At 46.9% G+C, this 26183-nt stretch overlaps 1 protein-coding gene across 1 annotated transcript in view; it reads right to left on the bottom strand.

Annotated features, from left to right (window-relative positions):
• Positions 1-26183, bottom strand: part of VWC2L (von Willebrand factor C domain containing 2 like) — a 101823-nt gene that overhangs the window by 65077 nt on the left and 10563 nt on the right. The window lies entirely within an intron of this gene.

Genomic DNA, 26183 nt, shown 5'->3' with positions numbered 1-26183 from the left:
GGGATGTAAAATCCCATTGCATTAGGTACTAGTTAAACATTATGTTAAAATAATTAACCGATTAAACGGTGGTGAGCAGGGAGGCCATTGCCAGACACCAGACCGGCTGGAGCAGCTGCCATCTGTGGTGGGACTGACCCAGGCGCATCGCGGATGGGGGCTGCTCTCATTGCACCTGGGTCAGACCCATCACGGATGGGGGTGATCCAGCTGTGCTGGATTGCCCTTGTCTGCAGCGCCCTGGGTCGGGCCTGCTGTGGATGGGGGCTCCTCCCAGCTCATCCAGGCCGGACCCATCATGGATGAGGACTGCGCCAGCCTGTGGTGGGCACCACAGGGCTGGAGCAGCACCATGCCTGCCCCCTGCTCCAGCCCCCGCCGGTTAACCATAACCAGTAAGCACCACCCAGTAAGGATAATGCTTACCAGATACTGGTTAACCAGTTAACCATTCACATCCCTAATAAGAGCAGGGTGCTAGTAAACCTCAGCCCCATGGCATCTCTCAGGAAGGTCCAGAGGGACTCCGTGATGTTCAAATGTACATTCATGTCATGTGCAAACTCACAGTTGCAAACCAACCTTAGCCCTGCATATATTGTAGCCAGATCAGCCAGCTGGAAGCTGGAACCGGAATAGTGTTGCAGCCTCATATTAGCAGGGCTTTTCAGAATCAAGAAGGGCTTCCATTGCTTTTCTTGTGGGGCAGGGAGTCTATTTTTATGTTCTGTTTGCACATTGCCTAGCACAAGATTGGCTCCCAAAGCACTACCCCCATATAAATAATAATTTAATTTTCTTACTTGTCTTCTCTTGTAATGGGAAGCCAAAGAAACCTTTTCAAAAAATACAAAAGCCACTGTTTCAGGGCCTTAAATGTGGAAGAGTGTATGTGAGTGTGAAACGAACATACACACATATGTCTACACAAAAGGGGAATGTCAACTGAAGATACACAACTCCAGTGACATTAATTATGTAGCTGGAGTCGATGTATCTTAAATCACCATCCATATAGCGGGAGGTCGAGGGAAGCAAACACTCCCAGCGGCTTCCCTTACTCCTTGTGAGGAGCAAGAGTACCAGCACTGACAGGGGCACCCTCTGAGTTTGATTTAGTGGGTCTTCACTAGACCCACTAAATCAAACTCCGGAAGATTGACCGGAGCAGTGTCAATCTCCCACGTAGTGTAGACATGGCCTCAGAGAAAAGGAAAGCAACTAAGGGCTTGACTATATGGAGATTTAGTGTAGGGCTGGCCAGAGTGTAAAATCGATGCAATCTAGCCTGCTGCATGCCAAGTGTCTATGCTGCACCCTCAGAAACACACAGTTCACTTTGATCTACTCCTGTTTGCAATAGATCAGAGCACATTAGGGAACTTTCAGTTGTGGTAGAAGTCTGTTGTCCCATGTGCCATTGTTACATCCTAGCATGTCAGGTGCTACACTCCATCCAGCTATGCCCTGGGATAGATAGGAGAGAAGGAGTAGGGCCAAGGGATAGAAAGAGAAATAAAAATGGCATGTAAGTGCATGCGACAACACTATCACTAGAAAATCCTTTTAATCGAGCACCTGTCAGACACTCAAATCAGGCCTCTTCCAAAACAGCTGATCTCACTAGCACCTAAACTAACAGGGGTGGGTCCTGGAGCAAACATCTTCCTTTACATGAGGGGAAAGGTGCAAGAACACCATTGACTTCACTGGAATTCCTCCACGTGAAACGAGAGCAGCAAGCCAATGAAATGTTCAGGGCATGGTGATATCACTCACTCCTTTGCACAAGACAAACGAGCCTGAACCGTGGTCATGGCAGGTCAAAAGCTTTTCTGTTCACCTCGAAGGGACTCCAGATGGCTTGGATCAAATCATGTTTGTCTAGGAACTTCAGTTCCACCCTAAAATGGACTAATTAAAGCTTCCCTTGCTTTGTCAGAATGTCTGCTGCCTGTAATCCTCGTCAACTCGTATTACTAGCGGCTCTGGCAAATTAGATAAATTCAGTACATCCTGAGCTAAGGAAGCGGTGTGTGGAGGTGGAAACCCTCCATCTAATTATCTTTCCTCATTCAACTCTGCTTTGATTTCTGTGTGCAGTACCGGGAAGCTAAATTCCTTTTACCGGCTTTTCTTATTCAAGGCAATTTATTAACGATAAGACAACACAGAAGAAAAACCAAGCTGCTTGCCCAGGGATCAATACGAAAATTACTGCTTTGTTTTCCCTCAATCTAATCAATAGCTGTATGGAATAGTCCAGCTAGCTCTTTTGCTATATGGAGACCTTCATTAACACATCATTGAAAATTTTTCTCTACCCCAACGTTACATGAGTTTTTGTGATGCTGATACCTCTCTCGTCCAGAACTCTCTGGTCCAGAAACATCCATGGTCCGGCATAACTTTAGGATGCCCACTTTTTGTGGGTGTGGCCAAGTTTCCTATGGTCCCATAAAGTTTATTCACAGCTACTAGTCTTGGCTCTCAGTGATTGGTGGAGTTGTTTAGCTCTATTTTACCCCCAAATGTCCTCTAACAGCCCAGTGAGTAGTAGAAAGTGTTGGTAATGCTGCTAGACAATATTGACCTCCCATGATCAGGAACATTTTCTGGTTCGGAACCAGTCAAGTCCCGAGGGTGCCAGACTAGAGAGGTTCAACCTGTGCTAGTACTGATAGCTATCAGCCAGGATAGGTAGGAATGGTGTCCGTAGCCTCTGTTTCTCTGGAAGTGGGTGACAGAGGAGCAATCATGTGAGGATTACCTGTTGTGATCCCTCCCTCTGGGGCATCTGGTATTGGCCACTGTCAGCAGACAGGATCCTGGGCTAGATGGGCCTTTGGTCTGACCCAGTCTGGCCGTTCTTATGTACTAACTATTCTACTGCATATGTCTCAGACTGAAGTACATTAGCAGAGGTAGTACATGTCTCTAAATAACTCAACACTGAGAAAAGGAGACATCATACATGTGTCTGCTGCTTCTGCGTTGTTAGTGTTACCTGAAAATGACACTGCAATAAAATAGGATGTTATCTGATACTGGAAGCAGATGGTGGGATGGGAGAACATCAGACAGTTAGAAGATGGAAAGAACACATCAATGTTTCAGAGAATGAACATTCTACAAAAGGAAAGAGAATCTCTGATCTGTGCCACCCCCTCTTGGAATCTCTCCATCAGCTGCCTATTCCCCTCCAGAGCCGTCCTTAACCTCACCCCTTTATCCAGGCTCATCTCGTATTACATTTCCCACCCATCCCCTCCCCACCACCACTGAGGCTAAGCTTGCTGATCCTTTTCTTGGTCCTGCTGTGAGGGCAGAGGACTGGACTCAATGACCTCTTGGGGTCCCTTCCAGTTCTAGTGGTCTACGATTCCCCGATTCTACAAAAGAAAGTCTTAGTGCTTTCTTCCACATCTTCCCTTTCACATGGAACTCCCTTCTGGAGCTGGTCTGCAAAGCCACTTCCATTGTGCATGGGACCTGACACAAGCACTGTGAACTCAATAGGGTTCCTTTTAATTGTATCAATGGGCTTTGGATCAGAGCCTTAAATTCCTCCTGAAGTTACACTTCATCTGGGAGGCTGACAGGAAACCAGCTGACTGAGTGATCTCCTGTCTATTTATCTCATGACTGAACTGCTCTTTTATAGAGAAAGATGAGTCAACTGTAGGGAGGAAGGCAGTGAAACTGAAGCTGGGAATTAGTGCAGGAACTAGAATTCATATGGGGCACATCACTCCAGGTCTTTTTCTGACTTCTCTATCTAGCCCATCTGTTCTTATTTTCCTTCAGGCATCCGCTACTCTTCTATTGACCCTATTGAAGTTCTCTTCCAGATGCTGATGCTTTGTTTGCTTTTCATTCCTATGCAAATATCGCCCATGGTGCCCAAGAGCTCTTTATAGCAAGCCATACATAGCGTGGCCAGTTTTCAGCAGCAGTCACGGTTGGGATTTAAAGGCATGTAAGCATCTTGAAAACATGTGTATTTAGCAGCATGTTGTATGGATGTGAGACATGGGTGATAACGAAGAGAAGGATAATGGCATTTGAGTGGAATTGTTATAGAAAGTTCCTGAGAATAGGATGGAGGCAGAAGGTCACCAACAAGGAATTATATAGGAAGATACAGCCGAAAGCGAACCTACTGCAGAAGGTTATACAATGGAAATTATAGTTATTCAGGCATATCTGCAGAATGAACGACAAGCGAAAAGTTAAGACCTTGGTATTCGGCATAATGGATGGTCCAAATAGGAGAGGCAGACTCTACAGAGAATGGGTAGAAGATATAATAGATTGATGCAGAGCTAGTCTACAGTAACTAAGGCACTCCGCATTGGACAGGGAAAGATGGAAGGAAATAGTGAGGGAGGCCTCAGATACCAACGGGCGTTGAGCCCATGGTTGTTGATGATGATGATGATGATGATGATGACAACTCACACAGCATGGCACCGTGGCAGACAGTTTGTAAATTTGCACCCGGTGGCGTTTAAAATGATTAAACAATTATGTTCTCCCGTCTGTACTGAAAACTGTTCCCAGGAGTATTTATTAACCCTGACCTACAAAAAGAGTATTCCATTAGGGCACTTCCTTTTAGATAGGGCAAATCCCCCAACTAGCATCGTTAAGTACTGATACCTTACAAGAAAACTCTGAGGAGATCACTGAATTCAGGTCAATCAAGGGTTGTATATGGAACAAGATTTTGGACAGTGGTTGACGCTATCCTTCTGAGAAAGAGCGATGTTTTATAAGGCACTTCTGTGGAAGAGTTTTGTAACAAGACTTCTCAAGAACCAGTGTGTGTGTGTGTGTTTGTGTAATCATCTCATTAACAATTCAGCTGAAAGAAGGAACATGGTTCATGTCCATAGGTATATAATAAATACATACTTATCGCAATATCACTCTGCAATGGTTTTCAAGAAAAATTCTGAAGATTATGATGGATCAGGGTCACAACCCCTTTTGCAGGATCTTCAGTTAATATCTAGGGATACTAATGCAGTACCACCACAGTGGACAACGTTGTCAGTACAGATTTCCATGTTGTCGTTTGCATCCATGCACAGGAAACCTGTGGAATAATGTGCCATGCTTGTTTTCTAGGGCACAGATTCCAACTCTAGCCAGGGTGGCAGGGTGCAAATGTAGCCATCATTATGGATGGCAGGTAATGTAGGAAAGGGAAGGCCTTGCCTTCCCAAAATCACCTACACTGCCCAGCTGCTTGGGAATGGTTGGGGATGAGTTGTTCGGCTCCCCAGTTGCCAGGGATGGATGAAGCCATACCACCTTACAGCCCGGCTCCTCAGTGGACAGAGAAGGCTCATGCTGCACCGTACGGCAGTCCCAGGCTTCTTGGCAGCTGGGGAAGGCTGGGGCTGAACCAGTAACTGGGGAAGGCTGGGACATGCTGCAAGGATCATCCGGCCCTCAGCGCTTGGCTAGGTGGTGGAGGGAAAGATTGTGAAGGGGCCTGGTGTAGGGCCAAGAGTGTGTATTGGGGTGGAAAGGGTGAGGTTTTGACTGCCTTCCCCAGCTGGACCTTGACCCGCAGCCCATGGCCATCATCTGACTGTTGTTCAGTGACCCAAGTTGGTGGATCCAAATTCAGTGCCTTTCTCACTGACAGGGTTTTAGCTCCCCCAACTGGCAGACTCAGCAAAGATGCCTGTAATGGGGTCACACTCCCCTCTCATGAGCAAGGCTCCCTCTCATTTTTTGCATCCAGGCCCAGAATAAATTTTGTTATGTGCACCAAGGCATGTGGAGATGTGCACCACCAATAGCAAAGCATGCTGCCAGCTGTGGGTGCTCCGTTAAGGGTGGCACTTGACTCTCTCCTGGGCTTAGCTTACAGGGAACACTGCTCATATGTGCCCCTGGCTGAGCGCATGTGCCTGAATTTTCTTTCTATCTGCTTGTGATGGGCCTTTGGTCACTGAGCCCTCTAGATAACTCATGCGCAGTCTGCAGGTGTGACAAAAGCAAAGCAATCTCCTTCCGGGGTAAGAGTCCAACAGGGGGCCTATTTCAGAGCTCTCTGTAGGATCCTTTGATCTGCAGCCCCATCCTGGGTCTCACTCGTTAATGAGTCCAGCAGAGCCTATCACAGCACCCTGGCCAAACTCTCTCTCCATTCCTTCTGGGTTCCCTCAAATTACCCTGCTCTTTAAGCAGTCCCATCCCGGTGTGGGCCACACCCCCCATGGCTCCTTCCATGGAGACTCCTCATCTCTCTGGGCCTTTTGGATTCCAGCTCTTCAGCTGGGAGACTAAAAGAGTTCAGTTCCCGTTCTGAGGGGCATCAAAATCCAGGCCACTGTCTCAGTGTTTGATGGGGGGAGAGGGGTTGCCCTCTTTTCCTGGTCCCAGCCCAGGCACCCTATAGATAGCAGCCATCTGCCATGTCCCCTTCAATAAACTATGTTGCTGATACAATTCTCCTTGTAGCGCATTCTTCACCCTTACCTCAGGTCCTTGTCCTGGTGAAATCTCGGCACTCAGCCCAGAGCATCATCCACTCCCCTCCAGCTCTAGCAAGGAACTGAACTCTCTATGCCTTGTGACTCTTTTTATACTAGCTTGCTGAGTCCTAATTGGCTGCTTCTCACACAACCACTCTAAGCAGTTTGGAGGACCTCTCTACTGCCCTTTTCTGGGGCAGAGTGTGGCAAGGCCACAAGACCTCCAGCAGGGGGCCTCTGAGCCTAGCCCACCCTATTACAAGGCCATACACACAAAGAAAAGCATAGCTCAACTATAGTCTTCTCCCTAGAAGTGAATCGCTCCCAACACAACGATGGGACTAGAAGATGTTAGGTTCTTGTCTTGACAAATGGGAGACATCTATAACCAGTAAAGTTCACTTTTTAGAAAAAAAAAGTGAGCAAGACAACACACACAGCTAAATGAACGCTTTACGCACAAGAGAGGAGATACGGATAAATCTGGCAGATGTTAGCAACCTACCAAAAAGACAAAGGATGATGATTCAACAAGAAAAAAATAACGATCCTTCCTCAAGTTGATGATCTTTACTTATTTGGGAGGAGGGAAATATGGAAAACTGACCGGATCAACCACCCAGTATCCCAAACCAATTCTCTAGATGTTTTCTAGATCCATGTTGGGTGCAGCCAAAGATAGTGGAAAATAATTGAGCCCACAAGACTGGACATTTCTGTGAAAACCTCGCTGCCGGGATTTGCAAGAGCTCTGCATTGCTGACTCTGAACCCAAACTCTAGCCCTGGTCTGTGCCCGATCCTGAAATCTAGAGTGAATCTAATGTAGGTAGCACTATCACCTCTTTGGTCACTGACTAGTGGCCTAAGCTATCACTGTATTCCCCCCAAATGTGCTTTACTGTGTAGGTGCATTCTTAGTTGTCTATCACTGTGTATTAAAAGTTCTTTCTAACGCATGGAGCAAGCATCTGTAAAATAGATATTATATAATGACTGCCCTTAACTGTTCTTCAGCTGCCTTAGGGTAAGTCTAGACTACAGGCTTTTGTCGACAGAAGTTTTGTTGACAGTATCTGTCGACAAAACTTCTGTCGACAAAGAGCGTCTAGATACATTCAGTTCTGTCGACAAAGCAAGCCGCTTTGTCGACAAAACCCTGTAGTCTAGACACAACCCTACATGCAATAACACCTTCTGTCGACAGAACTCTGTCGACAAAAGGCGTTATGCCTCGTAAAATGAGGTTTACCAGCGTCAACAAAACTGCTGAGTTCTGTCGATGTTATGTCGACAGAACTCAGCGGTAGTGTAGACGCAGGTATAGTTTTGTCGACAAAAGTCCACTTTTGTCGACAAAACTCTGTAGTCTAGACACACCCTTAGGTAAGAAGCTCTCTATTTTTGTTTGGTTTCTTCTGTCTATTTGTCAATCAGTCTTAGGTACTTCTAAGCCAGTGTGGTTAAAGTTGCAGACAGTCAGTTACTTATTCAAGACAACAGAAAAAGCTGTCTTTATCCTTTTACCCATCATTCATTTTAAGGTGACAAATGTACAATATGTCTTTACTTGTTTGTTCTCTCTGTTTTTGCTCCTGTTAAGACTGTCATAGCTCAGGGGCAGGAATAACTAAATGTTCCCTGTACGCTGTGCGGTTTTTGTGCAGCCACTCAGGAGAGAGTCAGATGCTGCCTAGCTGAGTAGCAGAGCGTCCATAACTAGGTTTTTTTGTTTCTAAATGTGGTACATGTTTGCACATGCCTCAGTGCACATAAAATTATTCCACACATGGATGGTTACATGGAGCATTGGGGCTAACTGCACGTCTGGCCCCATCTCGGGCCTCTAGACACAACTCATCTGTTAGCGAAGAATCTTGATAATTCCAGTTTCAGACCAGGACTTGGGCCTCAGTCCCCTTGAATCAACTGTGGCTACCTCAGCAGGCTTGAGTTGGGTTCAGTACTTGCAGTTCATTTCCCTGCAGGGCAACGACTGAGGTAACCAGCCCCCTTAATGCCACATATTATTGACTTAGTACAAAAGCATTTAAAAGAAAACAGGTCTTAAAACAGTAAACTAGTCTCTACGCAGGCCTGCCTCTCCCTATGGCTTACATCCCCCTGGGCATGGAGTTCAAACGCCTTTCCAGAACCTTCCGCTTTGTCAACCTGTCCCCTGATAATTCCTGACAATTCGCCCCCCTCCCTTTCCTGAGAAAGACTTTTTAACTCGTCATTATTTTGCTCTCTGGGCTGCCATACTGGCAAAACAAGGCTTTCACCTTCATTGGAAACAATAATATACAGGACCCTCAAAGCGAAATGCTTCTCCCATTGTTCTGCAATCGTCCTGGTTTCTTGACAGGCTGCTAATCTAGATCCATTGCGTTTTTTCTCTCACAGACCCAGATCAAAACATTCATGGGGAAAAGTCTCCAAACCCATGTACAGGCAGTCCCCGGGTTACGTACAAGATAGGAACTATAGGTTTGTTCTTAAGTTGAATTTGTATGTAAGTCGGAACTGGCTCCAGATTCAGTTGCTGCCACTGAAACTGACCAGGGGCTGACTACAGGAAGACGGAGGCAGAGTTGCTCTGCCCCCAGCTTCCTGGAATCAGCCTGATCAGTTTCAACAGCTGCTAAATCTGGAGCCTGGGACAGAACAGCTGGGGCGCTGCCCGGTAGGTTCCCACAGGACCAACCCAGTAGCACCCCAGCTGCTCTACCCGAGGCATCCCGCAAAAAAAGCCTGGTCTGCTGGGGGGGGGGGGGGCGCACTAGGTGCGCCCCCCCCCCCCAGCAGACCAGGGAGACCCAAGCAAAGCCGCACAAGCAGAGGGACCCTGCTGCCCGTGCGGCTTTGCTCCTGTCACCCTGGGGTGAGTCCCCCCCAGCACACCAGGGAGACCCGAGCAAAGCCGCACAGGCGGAGGGACCCCGCCGCCCGTGTGGCTTTTCTCCTTTGCCCCCTTGCTCCCGAGCAAAGCCGCGCAGGCGGCGGGATGCCGCCTGTGCGGCTTTGCTCCTGTCTCCCTGGTCTGCTGGGGGGGGGGGGGTCCAGCAAAGCCGCTGGACCCCCCCAGCAGACCAGGGGGACAGGAGCAAAGCCACCCAGGCGGCGGGGGTCCCGCTGCCTGGGCGGCTTTGCTCCCGGGCAAACGAGCAAAGCCGCCCAGACGGCGGCTTTGCTCGGGTGTCCCTGGTCTGGTGGGGGCGTCCAGCGGCTTTGCTGGACCCCCCGAGCAGACCAGGGAGACCGGGAGAAGCTTTTCTCGCCCCGGAGGACACGGGCGGCCACCCGCCACCCGTGAGCTCTGGGGTGAGAAAAACCCCGTTCGTAAGTGCAGATCCGACATAAGTCGGATCCGCGTAAGTCGGGGACTGCCTGTACAATTATTTCCCCTCACGGACCAGGTCAGGAAAGTATTATACCTCAGTAGTCTCTGATTATTACATAGCAGTTCCTTGCCCACTACCAATACCCACATGGGGGGTGGATGGCAGGATTATCTGGGTACATCATTGTAGAGCTATGCAAAATGTACTACCATTACTTCACAAATGTTTGCAAAGGGGGAGTGGTAGGCAGGCTGCAAACCAGGTTGTTTTATCATCTAATTCAAGTGATAGCTGTCATAGAGTGAAAACCATTTATAGAATCATCGAACACTAGAACGGGAAGAGACCTCAAGAGGTCATCAGGTGCAGTCCCCTGCCCTCACAGCAAGTCCAAACACTGTCTAGATCAGGGCTATTTGACCTGCGGCCCACAGCCCGTTTCTTTGCGGCCCACTATGCGGTTTGGGTTTACGCTGGGCTCAACATGAGGCCCATAGGTGGGAGGCAAAACAAAAAAGTAGTCAATACAATGGTCTTCTGTTGATGTGCATTTTAGTAGTTACATTCCTGGACTGTCATTGCTCATTAAAAGCAATATGGGTGGAAATTGGATAACTATTGCATTTTATTAATATCAGAAGAACTGACGTACATGGTGCCTATGTGTTGTTTAGTCTTGCCTTAATCTTTGTATTTATGCCTGTCAGTGTGAAAGAAGCTATTTCCATATATTTGCGTATATATTTGCATGCATATGCAACCACACTCAAGTTGCCACCCTCAGCATGTGCTGTGAGGTATCATTATGGCCCCCGGGGCTTCCAAAGTTGAGTAGCACTGATGTAGATCATCCCTGACAGATGCCTATCCAACCTGTTCTTAAATACCTCCAGTGATGGCGATTCCACAACCTCCCTCGGCAACTTATTCCAGTGTTTCACCACCCTGATGATTAGGAAGTTGTTCCTAATGTCCAACCTAAATCCCCCCTGCTGCAGTTTAAGCCCATTGCGTCTATCCTCAGAGGCCAAGGAGAACAATTTTTCTCCCTCCTCCTTGTAACACCATTTTAGGTACTTGAAAATTGTGACGATGTCCCCTTTCAGTACTTATGGTTTGTTCCAGCTCTGTTGAAGACAACTTGAGTCTTAAACTGTGGAATATATGCATGGATGTTGATGGAAAGGGCTGGGATAAAAGGAGGAATCTGATTGGCCGATGAAAATTCCACATGGTTTCCACCTGCATTTAGACTTCTGTCGCATTCTTTCGAAATTAAATGGAAAGAACATTGCGGGTTTTTTTGAAATCGGTAAACCTACTTTTACCAGGAGGACTGCCTTTTTTCAAAAGAGCTCTTTCAAAAAAAGGCATTCTTGAACGCAAACAGGACTTTTTTGAAAGAGAGCATCCAGATTGCCTGGGTGCTCTCTTTTGAAAAAGTGGATCGCTTTTTCGACACTCTTGTGGCTGTCTAGACAATCTCTTTCAAAAGAGGCTTTTTTGAAAGAGGCTTGTAGTCTAGACATACCCTCCGGTGTACTTGGCCGGGATGCTGGAACAATATTTACAGTGGGGGTGCTGAGAGCCACCGCACCAAACTGCAAAGCCGGGATGTGGTGGAAACCACTTCAAGCCAGGCAGTGCAGGAGTAGTCCTAGTTCATAGAATCATAGAATCATAGAACCACAGAACTGGAAGAGACCTCAGAAGGTCATCAAGTCCAGCCCCCTGCTCTAGACAGGACCAATCTCAACTAAATCAACCCGGCCAGGGCTTTGTCAAGCTGAGACTTAAACACCTCTAGGGATGGAGATTCCACTACTTCCCTAGGTAACCCATTCAAGTGTTTCCCCATTCTCCAAGTGAAATAGTTTTTCCTAATATCCAACCTGGACCTCTCCCACTGCAACTTGAGACCATCGCTCCTTGTTCTGCCATCTGTCACTACTGAGAACAGCCTCTCTCCATCCTCTTTGGAACTTTACTTCAGGGAGTTGAAGGCTGCTCTCAAATCCCCCCTCACTCTTCGCTTCTGCAGACTAAACAGACCCAACTCCCTCAGCCTCTCCTCATAAGTCATATGCTCCAGCCCCCTAATCATTTTGGTTGCCCTCTGCTGGACCCTCTCCAATGCGTCCACATCCTTTTTGTAGTGGGGGGCCCAGAACTGGACACAATACTCCAGATGTGGCCTCACCAAAGCTGAATAAAGGGGAATAATGACATCTCTGAATCTGCTGGCAATGCTCCTCTTAATGCACCTATGTGCTTGACTGGCTGGTTCTTACATCCATTTGTTCCCAGGGCCTAGCTGATCACCCTATGGGTTTAGAAAAGGGTTATCCTCCAGGTCAGATTTTTCCTCCTTCCCTTGCAGCATGTGGTGTAGCTCTCTGGCCAGAATTATCTGAATACATCTGATTTAATCCATTCTCTGCCACTGGTGCGATTCGGGGGCCCCTATTCTCTTTCTATATCATTAAGTCACAAATCGGTTAAATTATTCGTTGGCAATAAGTCATCTAACCACCGTAGCACTATTTCCCACTGACCGCTCCTTTGGGAGCCAGTTCTCTCTTCTGTGGCTGTATTTACTCAGTGTAAATATTCACCAGTGAGGTTATTTGGACCCGTGTACACCCATGGGCGAAGAGACTGTACCTTGGGGCATACAGCTGTGGGATTGAGCACCCAAGTCACACAATATTGCAGCTGCTCTGAGTGGAGGCCTGAAACTTTTAAAAAGAAAATAGCAGGTGACTAGCAGTGAACGGTGATTAATGAATACCCCCGTGCAAACAGGCATCTTTGTAGTGAACAGACATTCCACAATCAGCAAGGTGAAGGACAAAAACCCTAAAACCACAGCCGAAGCAAATGTGTATGAATAAGCAATGAAAAGGGGAGGAGCATGGCCCATGTGAAGTTAATCTGGATTCAAATGGATGTTTTCAATTACTGGGATAATCCTGATACCCCTTATTCACACTGAATAATATTGTCTACCCACTGAAGTCAAAGGGGCTAATTAAGTAATAAAGTTGCCTGCTCAACACCTGGCATCATTCTGTCCTCTCCAATGATAAATAATGTGCTATTCCATCCTTTTGGATTGATTCCTTTCTCTTGCTTAGGGTTGTTGTCAAACTAACCAGTCTGTCCTCAATAGTTTAACACCTGTTAAGTTTCATAGGCAAAGGCGCTACTTCAGCTTTCTTGCAATCCCCATCTCTTCTGCTTGAGATCAGAGGCAATTTGAATAGCAATGAAAATTATTCCAATTTCAGCTCCCGTGGTAGTTCCTGATGAGTGCCATCCTGTCGATGGCCCCTTTTTATATTCATCTCTTCCCATTTATAGCCGACGATCTTAGCTGTAATGTGGAGTCCATTGTGGTGCCGATCTTACTCATCAGCTCCTTTTAAACTTCTTCCTCCCTATAAATTTACCACCTGAAACTGCAGCTACAAAAATCATCCCCATCAGAACTGCCTTTGTCCTCAGCCTCATTAAAATTTACATCTGCGCTCCAGGTATAAGTACACAATTTGACAGTCTTTGCGGTACCGTTTTCTGCGCTTCCTGCTGCTCCCTCTGCAGAAGGCATGAGTTCATCAGTGGAGCCTGCACTGAGGAGGGCTGACTGCAATTTTCTATCTGAGAGCTGGGGATCGATGACTCGCAGGCAATAAGAGAACAGCAGAACGGGATTACTGGTGGCCCAGAAAGCTTTGACGACATTCCAGATTCTCCGGGGTGGCAGCTGCATCCTTGATTGCAAGCAGGTCTTTTGGAACCATGTTGAAATCATAGAATCATAGAAGACTAGAACTGGAAGGGACCTCGAGATGTCATCAAGTCCAGTCCCTTGCCCTCATGGCAGGACTAAGCACCATCTAGATCATCCCTGGTAGATGTCTATCCAAACTGCTCTTAAATATCCTCAGTGATAGACAACCACCCTAGGCAATTTATTCCAGTGTTTAACCCCCCTGACATCTATGCAGTTTTTCCTAATGTCCAACCGAAACCTCCCTTGCTGCAATTTAAGCCTGTGGCTTTTTGTCCTATCCTCAGAGGCCAAGGAGAGCAATTTTTCTCCCTCCTCCTTGTAACACCCTTTTAGGTACTTGAAAGCTGCTATCACGACCCCTCTCGGGGTATGTCTACACTACAAAGTTAATTCGAACTAACGGACGTTAGTTCAAATTAACTTTGATAGGCACTACACTAGCGCTCCGCTAGTTTGAACTTAATTGGAACTAGCGGAGCGCTTAGTTCGAACTAGGAAAACCTCATTTTATGAGGATTAAGCCGAGTTCGAACTAGCTAGTTCGAATTAAGGGGTGTGTAGCCCCTTAATTCGAACTAGTGGGAGGCTAGCCCTCCCCAGGTTTCCCTGGTGGCCACTCTGGCCAACACCAGGGAAACTTGTCTGCTCCCCTCCCGGCCCCGGACCCCTTAAAGGGGCATGGGCTGGCTACGGTGCCCGTGCCAGGTGCAAGCCTGCCAGCACCCAGCCAGCGGACCCTGCACCTGGCATGGATCGAGCCACCCACCCGATGCCCCCCAGCTCTCCCCCTCTTCCCGGGACCAGGCTGGTGGCTCCTGGGATCTTGCCCGGGACCACAACAGGCGGGCACCCGCCTGGGCTAATGCAGACATCGTGGACCTCGTCCACGATCTCCGCACTAGGCACAGGAAAGTGGCCGTCTAGGGCAGGAGAGCTGCCAGCCTGGCCACCCAGGAGCAGGTGTGCAAGAGAATCAAGGGGGTCCACTGAGACACCCGGCCCTGAGCCCTGAGCTTACAATGGCTGTCCTGGGTCAGACCAAAGGTCCATCTAGCCCAGTAACCTGTCTGCCGACAGCAGCCAACCCTAGGGACCCTGGAGGGGATGGACCGAAGACAATGACCAAGCCATTTGTCTCGTGCCATCTCTCTCCAGCCTTCCACAAACCTTGGCCAGGGACACCACTCCTACCCCCTGGCTAATAGCACTCCATGGACCCAACCTCCATCACTTTATCTCACTTCCCTTTCAACTCTGTTCTAGTTCTAGCCTTCACAGCCTCCTGCAGCAAGGAGTTCCACAGGGTGACTCTTTGCTTTGTGAAGAAGAACTTTCTATTACTAGTTTGAAGCCTGCTACCCATTCCTTTCCTTTGGTGTCCTCTAGTCCTTCTTTATGGGAACTAATGAAGAACTTTTCTGTATGCACCCTCTCCACCCAACTCCTGCTTTTAGAGACCTCTATCCTGTCCCCCCTCCGTCTCCTCTTTTCTAAGCTGTAAAGTCCCAGTCTCTTTAGCCTCTCTTCATATGGGACCTGTTCCCAACCCCTGATCATTTTAGTTGCCCTCCCCTCTCCCAGCCTCTCTCTTCCCCTCTCTCACCTCCTTTTCCCAGTCTCCCCCAGTTTTGTTCAATAAAAACAGATTCTATTTTGGAAGACACGTTATCTTTATTTTGTACATCAATAAGAAGAGGGGCTAGGGAAGGGTAAGTGGAAGGACGTGAGGGAGGAATGGGGTATGAGCCCCCGATGGGGAGGACTGGGCTGGCTCTGTGGGCTTCTGGGGGTGGAAGCTCTCTTGCAGCCCCCCAATTGCCCCCTCTCCCCAGATGGCAGCCTGCAGCAAGTGCAGCCGGGATGATGGCCAAGTGCTGTGATGTGCCCAGTGTGGGTAGTCCGGGCACTCCAAGCCAGGACTGCTTTGCAAGCGGGGCACCCCTGAGAACTGTCTGTCCAGGGTGGGGGTTGGGACCCTTTAAGCACAGCCCTCAGCTAGCCTGAGACAGCATCTCCATGCTCTAAGTCCTCCTCTGATGCTCTGCCGGCACTGCTTCCGGCCATCCTTAAGCCCGGTTCAGGTTCCACTTAATGTGGACATGCTAGTTCGAATTAGCAAAACGCTAATTCGAACTAGTTTTTTAGTCTGGATCCATTAGTTTGAATTAGCTTAGTTCGAATTAACTAATTCGAACTAAGTTAGTTCGAATTAACGTTGTAGTGTAGACATACACTCTTCTCTAAACTAAAGAAACCCAGTTCTTTCAATCTTCCCTCATAAGCCATTTCTAGACCTTTAATCATTTTTGTTACTCTTCTCTGGACTTCTCCAATTTCTCCACATGACATGTGGTGCCAAGAACTGGACACAATAGTCCAGACGAGGCCTTGTTAGCACAGAGTAGAGTGAACAATGACTTCTCGTGTCTTACATCACTCTTGTTAATGCATCCCAGAACGATGTTTGCTTTTTTTTTGCAAATGTCACACTGTTGACTCATCTTTAGTTTATGGTTCATTCCGACCTCCTTTCCTGCTGCAGGTCCTGGAAAGTTTGTTTTTCTTCTCCCTTCTCTCAGTTTTGCCCCCAAAGGTTTTTCTTTTGACCGAGTGATGGTTTTCTGGAAGAGTGGCAGGTGGGTTTTGAAGCAGAGGGATTCAGCGGCACGAGAACACCCATAGACAATGCCTGTCCCAGCTCAGCATCATGTCGTCTCCATAGCGTTAGCTCTCACTTCATGCCAGCATAACTTCACTGGGCTAACTGAAGTCAATGGAGATGCTCCAGTTTACACCAGCAGAGAAGCTGGCTCCCAGGTTTAATTCCAGCATGAGTGAGAGAAGAAAACAGGCCTACGGCCATGTAAATAGAAGTAAGTGATCTTGGAAGAAACTTAAAAAACAAGTGGTCCTGCTATACTGGAAGTATCCGAAAATAGCTATTCCATGTCTATTGAAGTGGCCAGTTATTTCAAAATAGATTTTGAAATAACGGGTGGTTTATTCCGACCTCCCAGTAATCCTCATTCCAGGAGGATTAAGGGGCATTTCAGAATAGCAAGTTATTTTGAAATTTGGCGCTATGTAGGCAGTGCCAAATTACAAAATAAGCTGTTTCAAAATACACTCGAAATAAGCTATGCAATTTGTATAGTGTCTTGAGTTTTCATGGGCAGAACCCATTTCTTCAGATGAGTGGAGGAGGAGGCACAGAAACCCCCAAAATTAAAACACAAAAAGATGGGAGAGGGGGAGGAGAAAACAAAACCCTGGCATTTATCGTGTCTGTGCTAAATGAGGCTAATAGAGTGGGCTGTAAGTGTCCCATATGTAGGTTTGGATGTCATAGGATCATGGAGCTGGAAGAGACCTCAGGAGGTCATCGAGTCCGGCCCCCTGCCCAAGGCAGGACCAATCCCAACTTAATCAACCCGGCCAGAGCTTTGTCAAGCCGAGACTTAAACACCTCTAGGGATGGAGACTCCACTACTTCCCTAGGTAACCCATTCCAGTGTTTCACCACCCTCCTAGTGAAATAGTTTTTCCTACTATCCAACCTGGACCTCTCCCACTGTAACTTGAGATCACTGCTCCTTGTACTGCCATCTGTCGCTACTGAGAACAGCCTCTCTCCATCCTCTCTGGACCCTCCCTTCAGGAAGTTGAAGGCTGCTCTCAAATCCTCCCTCACTCTTCTCTTCTGCAGTCTAAACAAACCCAAATCCTTCAGCCTCTCCTCATAGGTCATGTGCTTCAGCCCCCTCATCATTTTGGTTGCCCTCCGCTGGACCCTCTCCAATACGTCCACATCCTTTCTGTAGTGGGGGGCCATTTTCTATGCCATTTAGGTGTTGAAGATAATGGCCCATCCAGTTTGTTCAGGCCCTGGTGGAAGGTGTCAAATTTGTAGATGAAGGCCAGTTGTGCAGTCTCTCTCTCTAGTTAGTTGATGAAATTACTTTGCAATAGAATGGCTGCTTTTAATCCATTAATGAGTGCCCAGGTAGGTTACATGTTGCCCGACAGGATTCTGTGTGTTACCATTTCCAATACCTGATTTGTGTCCACTCATCGGCTACGTCTACACTGGCCCCTTTTCCGGAAGGGGCATGTAAATTTCACTAGTCGTCATAGGGAAATCCGCGGGGGATTTAAATATCCCCCGCGGCATTTAAATAAAAATGTCCGCCGCTTTTTTCCGGTTTTTAAAAAAGCCGGAAAAGAGCATCTAGACTGGCCCCGATCCTCCGGAAAAAGTGCCCTTTTCCAGAGGCTCTTATTCCTTGGAAGGATGTGGCGAGCAGGGGCCCAACAGGGCTCCAAGCTGAGACTTTTTCTATTCAATTTGCTAGCCCGCGGTGCAGATGAAGGACAAAGAAGATGCCAGGAAGGCTGGAGAGGCTGATGACACTGACGAGGATGGCAGCATTATGCACACTGAAACAGCCCCGGGCAATGCGGAAAAGACTGGCGAGATGGAATGGGGGTGTCAGAATACATAACATCAGGCATCCAGGAAGAAGCACCGAGATGGCAAATAGAAATTCCAGATGTCTCTTTAATCAAGGGGACATCGGAGGGAAGGGACCCAGAGGCAAGAGCAATAACCAGAAATCCAGGGCACAGGGCCAGAGGGTTACACCAGTGCAAATCCAGGGCAACTTCACAGACATGCGGATTTACAGCAGTGCAAGTGAGATCAGAACTTGGCTCTCCATTCTAGTCACTGTCAAAAAATCAGAGAGCGTTTTAGGATGAATAAACAGGAGATTTAATGATAAACCACACAAGGTAATGGGCCCTCTGTATAGGGTATCTTTTAAGCCAAAATAATATGGGTCAAATCTAGCAAGATGCTTCCTGTCCTCAGCTGTTACTGATTCCCAAGAAGATCCATCCCTGTGTTATCCAGCATGCCCGGGGATTAGGATGTGCCGGTAACCTAAAAATTCTGGTTATCTGAGGAGACGGGGAGGGCGGGAGCCGTGCAGGGCCTATGGGGTGGGGAGCACGGGAGACGTGCGGGGGTCAGGATGTGGCCTGCTGGGGGGGCCATGAGCCACAGAGGGGGGCAGGATGTGGCCTGGTGAGGGGGCGTGGAAGCCGGAGGCTGGGTATGTGTTGCACGCTCCTCCGAGGAGCATCTTAGCACTAAAAGAGCCAGTTCCCTTTTTCCTTTATTTTCTTGGTTTTTTTCCATTTTTGTTTTGTTTTGCTTTTCCCAGTGTCAGAAATATGCCTGTTTCTATAGTTTTCCAGATGCTTAAGTTCCGGATAGCGCAGGTTTTACTGTAATAAGCAGGATTAGGGAATCCACAGGTTAGCTGCCTGCACTCAAGATTAGGAGCAAGCAGCCCTGACACTGAGCAACTCTGTAGCCTCCTGCAAGTTCCTTAACCCCTCGATGTTAGTTTCTCCTGTGTTAAAATGCTGGCAAATGCTGCCAAGACATGCAGGGAGGTAGCGGGGATTGGTTAGTGTTTGTATGCTTTAGAAATGAATACATTTAGGGAAAGGTGGTGGGAGGCGGCATGACGAGGCACCGTTTTATATTGCAATAACTTGCTGATGGGGAAAAATCTCCTTGATTTTGACATTGATTATTTTAGGAAGAGGTAACTACTCCCTGTGCTCCTTCCCTCCCTCCAACCAACTCACATATGAGAAAGAAGGGCAGAAGGAGGAGGGAGAAAGTAATATGGCCTCCGAAAGGGGCATATACCGCCCTGCCCCACATGATCATGGGAGGTTTCCCCCTCTGTGATCCTCACTTTTTGGACCATTGTAAATTTAGGATTGGGGCCCCCTGTAGTCGGATCTGTAGAAATACTGAATAATCCCCTATCCCAAGGTGTCCTCTATATGCTCCACAAAGGAAGGACAGCTTGCTAATTCCCTGATATAGTTTCTCTCCGAGCCTTCTGACCATGAGGATGCAGGGGACAGGGTCTTCCCCTCCTCCCGGCAGATGTCATAGGCAAGCAGGGCCCAGAAAGGCAGGAGAGCCAGATACAGTTCTTGGGGCAATCTGGCTGAGTGATCACAGTAATTAATAATGGGTTTGGAGGGATGGGAGGGATCTAATGCACTCTGCCATAGTTTGAAATCCCAACATGCGGCCCACAACCCGTTCGTTTGCGGCCCGCAGTGTGATTTGGGTTTACACGGGGCTCAACATGCAGCCCGCGGGTGGGATCCTTTGAGCATGACCTCTGGGAACACGCTCCACAACGGCGGGTCAATATAACGGTCTCCTGTTGCTATGTATTTTAGCAGTTAAATTCCTGGATTGTCATTGACCACTAAGGGTACGTCTAAACTACTCTTTCTTTTCGAAAGAGGATATGCAAATTCCACGGGAATTGTCATATCTTCCTTCGATCTCACTTTCGAAAGCGGGTCTTTCAAAAGTGAAAGTAATCTGGACACATTTTTTGGGGAAAAAAACCCCTTTTTCGAAAAACCGCAGAAACCTCCTTTTTTAAGGAAGAGCGGTTTTTCGGAAAAGGGTTTTTTCCCACCCGAAAAAAAACGCAATCAAACTACTTTCACTTTCGAAAGACCCGCTTTCGAAAGTGAGGTGGGAAGAATATATGCAAATCCCCACGGAATTTGTATATCCCCTTTAGAAAATAACACGTAGTCTAGACACAGCCTAAAAGTGCTGTCCTATGAGTGAAAATCAGGTAACTATTGCATTTTATGAATATCAGCAGAACTGACTTAAATGGGGCCTGCGTGTTGTGTAGTCTTGTATTCACACCTGTCAGTGTGAGAGACGTTATCTGCATGTATATTTGCATGTAAATGCAACCACACTTAAGTTGTGGCCCTCGGCATGTGCTGTGAGTATCGTTGTGGCCCCCAGGGCTTCCAAAGTTGAGTAGCCCTGGCGTTAGGGAATCACCTAAGGATATAAGAAAAGGTCTTTTCCACCCCCATAGAATGATATTGCCTTGGATTACAACTGGACGGTTAGGAAGGGCTTGAAACCAGAAAAGGTCTTTTTCTCTGTGAGAATTGTTTGCCCATGTTGAAGGAAAGGACTGGTATTTACCGAACATCCTGTGTTAGCTGTGGGTTACCTCACTATTAGCAAGGTTCACCTGCTGACACAGCGGACAGAGAGCTCGGCTATATGGCTCTTGCCTTTGTTGTAATTTGGTGCAGCTCTCTGGAGGCCTGAGACTGGAATAAATTTCCCAGGGAAGTTGTGGAATCTCCATCTCTGGAGATATTTAAGAGTAGGTTAGATAAATGTCTATCAGGGATGGTCTAGACAGTATTTGGTCCTGCCATGAGGGCAGGGGACTGGACTCGATGACCTCTCGCGGTCCCTTCCAATTCTAGTATTCTACGATTCTATGACCCCTCTCACGCCCAGGGGGTTAACATGCAGCACCCTCAACTTACGAAATCAGAACCACAGCGCGCTAGGGTTTTTATTTTCACCAACCACACCTCAAGCCGTCACTGAGCAATGTATTCAATTTTCGGTTAAAACGCAATCGCTAGGATCTACGCGGGTGTTATTTTTACTCAGTGTCATTCTGGGCGTAGCACTCTCAATGCTGCTCCAACCCAGAGGCCTACACTTTTCACATCACCCTATCACGGGTCCAAAAACCTTCCGTGAATTTCTGTGCTACATTTTCACAGACTTCCATAAGTCCTGTGCTCGAAGGCTGATGGCAGGATTGGCCTCCCATGTCATTATCTCCTGACAGAGACTTCATTGTATTTTCAAGCTGGCATATGTCAAAAGCCCTCAGCACTGGCTTGACCCGGCTCGCTGTTGTGGCATTGCTTTCAGCAAGAGCAGAGATCCGATCTCTGCTAGGTAGGTTCCCTCGCCCATAATATGTAAAACAACAAATGATTAGTCATGTATTTACAGTATGCAAAGCAGCATATTTACATCTCTCTTCCTGAGTAATGAGATTCCAGCCTGAAGGTCAAAGGAATTGAAACATTTTAATAAGAATAATGAACAAAAAAAAATTAAAAACAAATAGGCTACGTCTACACTGGCACAATTTTCCGGAAATGCTTTTAACGGAAAAATTTTCCATTAAAAGCATTTTCGGAAAATCGCGTCTAGATTCGCAGGATGCTTTTCCGCAAAAGCACTTTTTGCGGAAAAGCGTCCATGGCCAATCTAGACGCGGTTTTGCGCAAAAAAGCCCCGATCGCCATTTTAGCCATCGGGGCTTTTTTGCGCAAAACAGTACTGTGCTGTTTACACCGGCCCTCTTGCCCAAATGATTTGCGCAAGAGGGCTTTTGCCCGAACGGGAGCAGCATAGTATTTCCGCAAGAACACTGACGATCTTACATGAGATCATCAGTGTTCTTGCGGAAATTCAAGCGGCCAGTGTAGACAGCTGGCAATTTTTTCCACAAAATCATCTGATTTTGTGGAAAAACTTGCCAGTCTAGACACAGCCATAGAGTCAGAACTAGGCCCCCAAGGGGGTCTCATCTCTTGGAAAGGGAGCAGTTCTTTGTGCCATGGTCTCCCTCAGCTCTTGGCCACCAGGGCAGGCCCTTAAGTGGGTGAGAGGTGACAGAGACTGGGCACAACCCCATCGGATTCTACACAGCTTAATCGAGAATGATAACAGCCTATGTCTAAACTAGCTTTTCCATGTAGCTGTCCCTCTGGAGTGCCTGGGAAGAGCTGCATGCTGGGTATTCTTCTCTGGAGACATCCCTACTAGCATGGCTCCTGTGGGGATGAGGGTGTTGCTAGGGCCAGAGCCAGTGTATGAAGTTCTCTGAGGAGCTACCTTGTCCTCCAGCAGACCCCTGGGTTTCCTACCGCTTTAGACACAGGCCTAGTGGCTAATTTAATGGCGTGGATGTCTCAAGTGGGCACCCACCAGCTGAGGCACCAGCATTCCTGGATACTCCTGTAATGTGGACACCACGTTCAGTGACACTAGGGGTGGTCACGGCTTCACCCTCAGGTATTTTTTAGCAGGGGAAAGCCCAACCATATGAGCACGAGGTTACAGACCAAATTCCTCCCTTCTGCCACAAGAAGGAAGGCTGGGCTTTTGTTTAAGACACTGGACTGGGGCCCAGGGGATATGGGTTTGGTTCCTAGTGCTGCCACAGACTATCTTTGGGGGGATTTAGGTAGGCCAGGTAGGCCCAACTCACATTTAAATATAGGACTATCTAAATATAGGACTATAGGACTTGGGCAGCTAACTCCCCTCTGGGTATCTCCACCCCATATCAACAGGGATGATGATGTTTCCTTTTTCAGTCCTATTTATTTAAAAGGTCAGTTCTTTGAGGCAGGGGCTGGCTTTTCCTATGTGTCTATACAGGGCCTCGCACAACAGGGGGCTGAAGTCGGCTGGGAACTCTAGAAGCCCCAGGGTGCCCTTTTAGTCAAGGAGGCTAATGGCATATTGGGGTACATTGATACGAGCATTGCCAGCAGATCCAGGCAAGCGATTATTCCCCTTTATTCAGCACTGGTGCGGCCACAGCTGGAGTATTGCGACCAGTTCTGGGCCCCCCAATTCAGAATGGATGTGGACACATTGAAGAGAGTCCAGCGGAGGACAACCGAAATGATTAGGGGGCTGGAGCACATGACCTATGAGGAGAGGTTGAGGGATTTAGGCTTGTTTAGTGTGCAGAAGAGAAGAGTGAAGGGGGATTTGATAGCAGCCTTCAGCTACCTGAAGGGAGTTCCAAAGAGGATGGAGAGAGGCTGTTCTCAGTAGTGAAAGATGACAGAACAAGGAGCAATGGGCTCAAGTTACAGTGGGGGAGGTATAGGTTGGATATTAGGGAAAACTCTTTCCCTAGGAGGGTGGTGAAGCACTGGAATGGGTTCCCTAAGGAGGTTGTGAAATTTCCATCCCTAGAGGTTTTTAAGTCTCGGCTTGACAGAGCCCTGGTGGGGATGGTTGAGTTGGGCTTGGTCCTGCTTTGGGCAGGGGGCTGGACTTGATGACTCCTGAGGTTTCTTCCAGCCCTAGGATTCTATGCTACTGTAGAACAAATAAAAACCAACATGAAATCACTGGAATGATTTCAGATTTACACCCATGTAACTGAGAGCAGCATACACCCTGTTGACTGCTAGATTTGGTAACAGAAACAGCCCATTATATTACAATATTGTACTAGCGTGTAATGTCATACACACACACACACACACACACACACACACACACTTTTAAAGTAGGTATTATTATAGTTCAGTATATGACATACTAGTCTCCTTTATTATGTATTTTTGTATCAGCTATGACAGAAATACAGTAAGTCAGTAATTTCAGACACGATCGCATAGACCCTGTCACTGTAATTTTGCCAGGAGGGAGATAATAAATCATACTTTTCCATTTGACTGATGTTCTGTTTCCTCTATCTGATTTCAATGGCTGTGTGCTATCTTGCAAGCTAGTATTGTTCACGGCTCCTTTCATTAAAGGATAGGCACGTTATTGAAATGTCTTTTGTACTATGATTTTCTAGCAGTACATGAAATTGCAGAACATATAAGAAAAAGGCCTCATTTGTTCATGTTGTAATGTAAAATCACTGCCACATGTATCTCAGAAGGAGAAAAAAATTAATATTAAGTTTTGGCCCTGTGCTGACCTTGTTAGTAATCAGTTTCTTGTAATTTACAAACAGGTATCTGAAAATTACTAGGAACTCGGATCTCTGGTCAGTACACTGCCAAAAGGTTTTCATAATGTTTGCTTTTGCTATTATTAGCCTCCCTTGATTTGAATGCATTCCAAGGTTCGCTATGAAACAGACTGAACATTCATGCTATTAAAAGAGGAGGCAAACTCCAATATGAAAAATTTGTTACCAGCCTAATGGAGCATCTCAGATTTAAGATGTCAAATTTCCATTCTCGCGTGCTGCTTTAAAACATAGAACACGCTTCAAAGCCGCAACGGGTCTATTAGATTTATTTGGGGGAAAACTGAGTTTGAGGCGGAATGATCATCACTTTTCAAATTAAACATGCTGCACATATTTTCCTAGCTCCTCCACACGAGCCGTCTGTGTCGTGAAGCCTGCACATGAAATGAGTGCCGAAATCCCTTTTGAAATCAATGGGGATTTTGTGCAGCGGAGCGGCTTGGAAGGTGCATTAGCAATCAACCCTGCCGTTAACAGATCCAAGAAGTCTGACCTAAGAATCTTAAATGTAATGCAGACATCGATTAGGCAAACACTAGTACTAGCGACAGGCTGTTTGTATGTCAGTTGTGGGATTCATCGTGGTATAACAATATTATAGAGTCTGCTAAGGCTCCAAAATAGTCATTGAATTAACAATAAATAAGGCTGTATTTTATGTCTTTGCTAATGGTTAGAGAAGGGATCTTGGTGTCAGGACACTTGAATTCTGTTTCTAACCATCAGTGGAGACAAAAAAAATAATTTAACTCTCTATACCTCCTCTTACCAAAGGACAGAATAGATGTTATTAATTTCTTCATCATCACAGTGCATAGTGCAGAATTATAAACCAGGACCCCGCTATCCAAACACAGAACAAACAGACGTTAATCCTGGTTATGTCCCCAAGGACATGAGAATCCCTGAACAACATGTGCGGTGTACTGACACTCTTTGATAAAAGGCACCATCTTTCTTCCAAAGTACTATTTGCATATTTGCCTTAATAATGCATGTTTAAAAGAACTAACAGTGGAACAGATGCTACTAGTTCTAAATGAATGTTCCCCCAAATAAATAAAAAAAATCTCGAATTAATGATTACATTCATAATTTTTAATGAATAATTATTGTTTGAGAAAATTAAACTTAATGCAGTTATTACTATTTATTTTCTGGGTTACTACCCAGCCAGGACTGTGACCCTCCCGTTGGACTAGGGACTGCGTAAGAAGACATGAACTCTGGCTTGGTGAGCTGAACGCAAGGCAACAGAGCACAGTGGTGTAACCAGGCACAGTCACCTGGAGGATCAGGAGAATTGAAGAAGAGATGGGGCAGTTGGGTATGGAGGACGAGCAGGCAGTAAAACACCATGGCTACGTCTAGACTGGCATGATTTTCCACAAATGCTTTTAACGGAGAAGTTTTTCCGTTAAAAGCATTTGTGGAAAAGAGCTTCTAGATTGGCACAGATGCTTTTGCGCAAAAGCACTTTTTGAAGAAAAGCATCCATGCCACTCTAGATGCAGTTTTGCACAAGAAAGCCCCGATCGCCATTTTCGTCATTGGGGCTTTTTTGCGCAAACCAGTTTTTAGCTGTCTACACTGGCCCTCTTGCGCAAATACATTGGCCCTCTTGCAGCATAGTATTTGCGCAAGAACACTGACAATCTTACATTGTCTTACAATCTTACAATCATACCCTGAGGGTATGGAGGATTCTACAGTGGCAATGAATTATTTTCACTCTTTTTTTTCACCCCTTAGTCATGCTTGGTCTAGATAATACTTAATGCTGCCCTGAGTGCAGGAGATTGGACCTGGTAACCTCTCAAGGTCTCTTCCAGTACCTATGGTGACTGGCTACATAGGGATTCTTG

This window comes from Pelodiscus sinensis, chromosome 7 (assembly GCF_049634645.1).
Source record: "Pelodiscus sinensis isolate JC-2024 chromosome 7, ASM4963464v1, whole genome shotgun sequence".
Classification (NCBI taxonomy): Eukaryota; Metazoa; Chordata; order Testudines; family Trionychidae; genus Pelodiscus; species Pelodiscus sinensis.
Note: the sequence above shows the minus strand (reverse complement) of the source record. Positions and strands in the feature narration are given on the sequence as shown.